Genomic DNA, 6,709 nt, shown 5'->3' with positions numbered 1-6,709 from the left:
ATTTTCATGGACACAAAAAGAATGATACTGTTATCAGTCTACACTGCCTACATTTATCAGTCCAGTTAATGTCTGGGCCATTCTTTTCCATTCTGCATTAAGACTTGACATGGATGGCACCATGGAGAATAGAACTCTACCATCTAAACTTTGTCATATTTTCTTTGACTAGTTCACTGAAAGTGGTGGGTGTAAGAGAGATCACTGAAGGAATCCTAAAAGCCTCTATGAACTCCAAGATCTGTTCAATACAGAGATGTCCTTAATACACATGAATACTGGACTGGTTGAATACCACAGTTGCTGAATAAGCCTGAATGTTTTCATTTTGCAGAGTCCTTCATGAAGTATGCAGTCTAGTGAACCAAATTTAAGTTGACCATAAAGAAATGTTGATGCTTTTTGAAGCTCTAGCAATAAAGCTCGACATGGTAGACAGCTTGTGGCAAAAAAAGTCAACAAGCCATGGTTGGCATAATTCATTTTTTTTAAATCAGGAGTTAGGGAATGTAGAAGTAAGAAGTTGAGAATGAGGTGTTATTATTCCTTTATCAATAAGAAAAGTTAAAAATAAAAAGTTATTATTCTAAGTAAAAGACTATTGTTTTCTGAGCTAGTTTTATGTAGTGAACAATTAACAAGAGAGTAATTCTTCCACACTGTGTTTTTAGAATTTTTCTCCCTTTACTCTCCTTTTTTTTTTCACATTGAACTTTTTCAGTGGATTGTTGCATTTGTTTCTATGAATCTTGCTGTATTTTACAATTTCTTTGACTTTTTTATTATATGACAGCAGAATGCATTACAATTCATATAACATATATAGAGCACAGTTTTTCATATCTCTGTATGCACAGTATATTCACACCAATTTGTGTCTTCATACCTGTACTTTGGATAATAATTATCATCACACTCCACCATTATTAATTACCGCATGCCCCCTCCCTTCCCCTCCCACCCCTCTGCCCTATCTAGAGTTTGTCTAATCTTCCTATGCTCCCCTCCCAACCCCACAATAAATCAGCCTCCTTATATGAGAGAAAACATTCATCATTTGGTTTTTTGGGATTGGCTACCTTCACTTAGCATTATCTTCTCAACACCATCCATCTACCTGCAAATGCCATAATTTTATTCTCTTTTATTTCTGAGTAATATTCCATTGCATATAAATACCACATTTTTTATATCCATTCATCTATTGAAAGGCATCTAGGAAGTTCCATGCTGTTTTCCAGAGTGGTTATACCAATTTTCAGTTCCAACAGCAATGTATGAGTGTACCTTTTCCCCCACATGCTTGTCAACACTTATTATTGCTTGTATTCTTGATAATTGCCATTCTGACTGGAGTAAGATGAACTCTTAGAGTAGTTTTGATTTGTATTCCTCTAATTGCTTGAGATGTTGAACATTTTTTTCATATATTTGTTGACCATTTGTATTTTTTCTTCTGTGAACTGTTTTTTAATTCCTTTTCTCGTTGGTTTAGTTAGCTTTTTCACTGCTGTGATTCAATGACCCAACCAACACAACTGTAGAGGAGGAAAAGTTTATTCAAGGGCTCACAATTTTTAATGTCTCAGTCCACATTCAGCCAGCTTCATCATGGAGGAAGAGTATGGCAGAGCCCATAGCCTGCACAGGCAAAGGAAGCTGGGTTTCCCAGTGTGGAGTGGGCTGGCTGAGAAATATGGCAAAAAAATCACACAACACAGAAAATAGTTTTAAAGAGCAGGACAGCTCTTTGACTTTAAGGGTTGAGCTTCCACACTGGAAAGAGAGAATGAGAGCCTCTGTTTGCTTTATTTGTTAGGGGAACTTCAACTGCTTTCTATAGAATGTTCTTAATTAATTAAGATAGGAGGTGGGCTGTCCAGTTTCCAGTAGGTCACACCCAACTCCAGAGCTATGAGATCAGTCCTCCTAGCTGAGGGAAGACTGAAGTCACATTCATTGAGCAATGTATTAAGTGGGAGGAGCCACAAAATAGCACGCAGTACCAGACCAAAATCTCCTTGGCACAAAGGCCAAGTAAAAATGCTAAATAGCTCAGGAATGGCTTCCCACAGCAGAGGGAAGCAGCTTTCGTGGTGATCAGAAAGTGGGCATGCGCACTCATGCACACACACACACACACACACACACACACACACACACACACACAGAAACTCCACTGGCCAGATACAAATGTGTATTCCCAAGCCACTCTCCAATTTCTACCTCCTCCAACCACACCCTACCACTTCAGTTACCTTTAAGGAGATTAATTCACTGATTGGGTTAAGTCTCCCGTAACCCAATAATATCTCCTTTGAACTGTCTTGCACTGTCTCACAAGGTGAACTTTTGGGGGACACTACATCTAAACCATAACATCCATTTATTGATTGGGTTTTATTGTTGTTGTTGTTAAATATTTTTAGTTCTTTATATATCCTGAAGATTAATGGTCTGAGGTTCAGATGGCAGAGGTTTTCTACCATTCTTCAGGCTCTCTCTTCAAGTTCTTGTTTCCTTTGCTGTGAAGAAGCTTTTTAGTTTTATATCATTCATTTATTGGTTCTTGATCTTATTTTTTTTGCACTTTTAGGAGTCTTGAAGAATTTGGTTCCTAAGCTGACAATATGGAGAGTTGGGCCTACCTTTTCTTCTAGTAGGCATAAGGTCTTCGGTCTAATGCTTAAGACCTTGATCCACTCTTAACTGAGTTTTGTGCAGGGTGGGCCACAAGAGTTTGATTTTATTTTGCTACATATGGATTTCCTGTTTACCCAGCAACATCTGTTAAAAAGGTTATCTTTTCTTCAATGTGTGTTAATGATGTCATTGTATACTATGAGATAATTGTATTTATGTGGGTTTGTCTATGTGTAATCTATTCTAAATGATTGCCCTTCATTTCTGTTTTTGTGCCAATACCATGCTGTTTTTGTTAATATAGCTCTGTAGTATTATTTAAGTTCTGGTATTGTGATGCCCTGCTTCACATTTCTAAGGATTGCTTTGGCTATTCTGGGCCTCTTATATTTCCACATGAATTTTATGACTGCCTTTTCTATTTCTATGAAGAATGTCATTGGAATTTTAATAGGAATTGCATTAAATCTGTTTAGTACTTCTGGTAGTGTCACCAGTTTGACAATGTTAATTCTACCTAATCAAGACATGGGAAGTATTTTCATCTTCTAAGGTCTTCTTCAATTACTTTCCTTAGTGTTCTGTAACTTTCAATGGAGAGGTCTATTACCTATTTTGTTAGATTGATTCCCAAATGTTTTTTTTTCCAGACTACTATAAATAGGATAGTTTTTCTACTTTTTCTTTCAGTTGATTCATCACAGATGTATAGAAATTAAATTGATTTATGGGTGTTAATTTTATGTTACTTTGCAAAATTCATTTATGAGTTCTAAAATTTTCTGGTAGAGTTTTTGTGGCTTCCAAATACAGAATCATTTTGTGGGCAAATTATGATATTTTGAGTTCTTCTTTTTGTATTCTTATCCCTTTAATTTCTGTCTTCTGCTTAATTGCTCTAGCTAGAGTTTCAAGAACTATGTTAAATAGAAGTGGTGAAAGAGGGCATTATTTCAGTTTTTACAGGGAATGCTTTCAGTTTTTCTCCATTTAGAATGATGTCGGCCTTGGGTTAGCATAGGTAGCTTTTACAATGTTGAAGCATGTTCCTACTATCCCTAGTTTTTCTGTTGTTTTGAGCATGGGTACTGTATTTTGTCAAATGCTTTTTCCTGCATCTAATGAGATAATCATGTGATTCTTGCCTCTAAGTCTATTGATGTGATGAATTGCATTTTTTGATTTCCATATGTTGAACCAACCTTGCATCCATGGTATGAACCCCACTTGATCATGGTGAATTGTCTTTTCAATTTGTTTTATATGTGATTTGCCAGTATTTTATTGAGAATTTTTGCATCTATATTCATCAGAGATATTATCTGAAGTTTTCTTTCCTTGATAGGTCTTTGTCTGGTTTTGGTATAAAGGTGACACTAGCATCATAGAATGAGTTTGGAAGGGTTTCCTCATTTTCTATTTCATGGAATAATTTGAATAGGGTTGTTTTACTTCTTATGTGAAGATTTGGTAGAACTTGGCTGAGAATCTGTCTGGTCCTGAACTTTCCTTTATCAGTAGGCTTTTGATAGTCTTTCATTTCATTGCTTGAAATTCATCTGATTAAATTTTCTATGTCCTGCTGATTCAGTTTAGGCAGGTCATATGTCTCTAGAAATTTGACAATGTCTTCAAGATTTTTTATTTTATTAAAATATAAATTTTCAATATAGTTTTGATTATTATCTGTATTTCAGTAGTGTCTGACATAATATTTCTTTTTCACTATGAATTTTAGTAACTTGAGTTTTCTTCCTCTTTGTTAGCTTGGCTAAGGTTTTATCAATATTATTTTTATTTCCAAGAACCAACTATTGTTTTAGATTTTTGTCTCAATTTCATTGATTTATGTTCTGCTTTTAATTATTTTATAACTTCTACTGCTTTTGGTGTTGATTTGTCTTCTTTTTTTAGGACTTTGAGATAGAAATTATGTTGTTTATTTGGTGTCTTTCTGTCTTTTTAATTAATGGGCTAAATGAAATGAGATTTCCTTTTAAAATTACCTTCACAGGGGCTGGGGTTGTAGCTCAGTGGTAGAATGCTTGCCTAGCATGCATGGGGCACTGGGTTCGATCCTCAGCACCACATAAAAATAAACAAATAAAATAAAGTTTTCAAAAAACCGACCTTCATGGTTTCATAGAGATTTTAATATATTGTTTTACTATTCTTATTCACCTCTTAGTATTTTTTTAAAATTTCATTTCCAATTTTTTCTACTATTTATTGGTCATTCAGTAGTGTATAGTCTCCAGTTTTTACAGTAGCTTCTATTTTTTAATTTTTTTATTGATTTCTTATTTCATTATGATCTGGTAGAATTCAAGGTGATATCTCTATTTTTTATTGATAAGATTTGCTTTGTGGCTTCAGATGTGTTCTATTATAGAGAAGGCTCCTTTGCTGCTGAGAAGAATGTATTTGCTCATTGATGCATTGATGAATGAAATATTCTGTATATGTCTGTTAAGTCTAAAATATTAATTGTATTTTTAGTTCTTTAGCTTCTTTATTTAGGTTTTTTTTTTTTGAAAAAATCTATCCAGTGGTGAGGGAAGTGTGTTAAACTCACCCAGTATTATTACATTGTGGTCTATTTGATTCTTGAAATTGAGAAGGGTTAGTTTGCTATACATAGGTGCTCCACTGTTTGGGGCATAAATACTTATGATTGTTATGTCTTGTCAATGTATAATTCCCATAAGCAGTATAAAATGACCTTCTCTGTCTCTTCTGATTAACTTTGGCTTGAAATTCACTTTATCTGATATGAAGATAGAAACCCTTGATTGTTTACAAGATCCATGTGATTGATGTGTTTTTACCCATCTTTTTCCTTTAAGCCTGTGAATGTTTTGCCTATGAAGTGGTTTTCTTGGAGACGACATATTGTTGAGTCTTTTTCTTTAATCCAATCTACCACTTTATGTCTTTTGATTGATGCTTTTATACAATTTACATTCAATGTTTATATTGAAAAATAATTTTTATTTACTGACATTTTGATTTATTTCTGGTTTTAATTTAATTTAGTTTCTTCTTTGTTTGACCATTCTTCTAGTGTAGTTCCTCTCTTTGCTGGGTTTTACTTTTCTTTTTTTCTTCAAGAAATATTTTGTTGAGTATGTTTTGTAGTGCAGGTTTTCTAGTTGTGAATTCTTTTAAATTTTGTTTATCATGGAAGGTTTTCATTCATTATAAAATCTGAAGCATAATTTTGTTGGGTATAGTATTCTTGGCTGGCATCCTTTTTATTTGTTCTAATTAGTTATGACAGTAGTATGCATATTGACACATCATACATAAATGGAGTATAGTTTCTCATTGTACATGATATAGTTACAGCTGTCACATAATCATATATGTAGGGTAATAATATGTGATTCATTCTACTATCATTCATAACACATGCCCTATCTTCTCTCTTCACTCCCCTCTGCTTAATCCAATGTACCTATATTCTTCTTGATTTGCCTCTTTTAGTGTGAATTAGCATCTGCATGTCAGAGAAAACATTTGGCCTTTGGATTTTTTGATTAGCTTATTTTGCTTAGCATGACAGTCTCCAGATCTATTAATTTACCACCAAACAGCATAATTTCATTATTCTTTAGGACTGAATAATATTCCACTGTGTATTAATACAGCACAATTTCTTTATCTATTCATTTTTTGAAGGACATCTAGGTTGGTTCCATAGTTTAACTATTGTGAATTGAGCTCATACAAACTTTGATGTGGCTGTGTCACTCTAGTATACTAATTTTAAACCCTTTGAGTATAAACCAAGGAGTGGAATAATTGGGTTAAATGGTGATTCCATTTCAAGTTTTTTTGAGGAAGCTCCATACTGCTTTCCATAGTGGTCACACCAGTTCTGGCATCCATTTTCTTTTAAAACTTGGTATATTGGGCTGGGGATGTGGCTCAAGCGGTAGCGCACTCACCTGGCACATGTGCGGCCTGGGTTCGATCCTCAGCACCACATACAAACAAAGATGTTGTGTCCACCGAGAACTAAAAAAAATAAATATTAAAAAATTCTCTCTCTCTCTCTCTCTCT

This window comes from Ictidomys tridecemlineatus, chromosome X (assembly GCF_052094955.1).
Source record: "Ictidomys tridecemlineatus isolate mIctTri1 chromosome X, mIctTri1.hap1, whole genome shotgun sequence".
NCBI lineage: Eukaryota > Metazoa > Chordata > Mammalia > Rodentia > Sciuridae > Ictidomys > Ictidomys tridecemlineatus.
Note: the sequence above shows the minus strand (reverse complement) of the source record.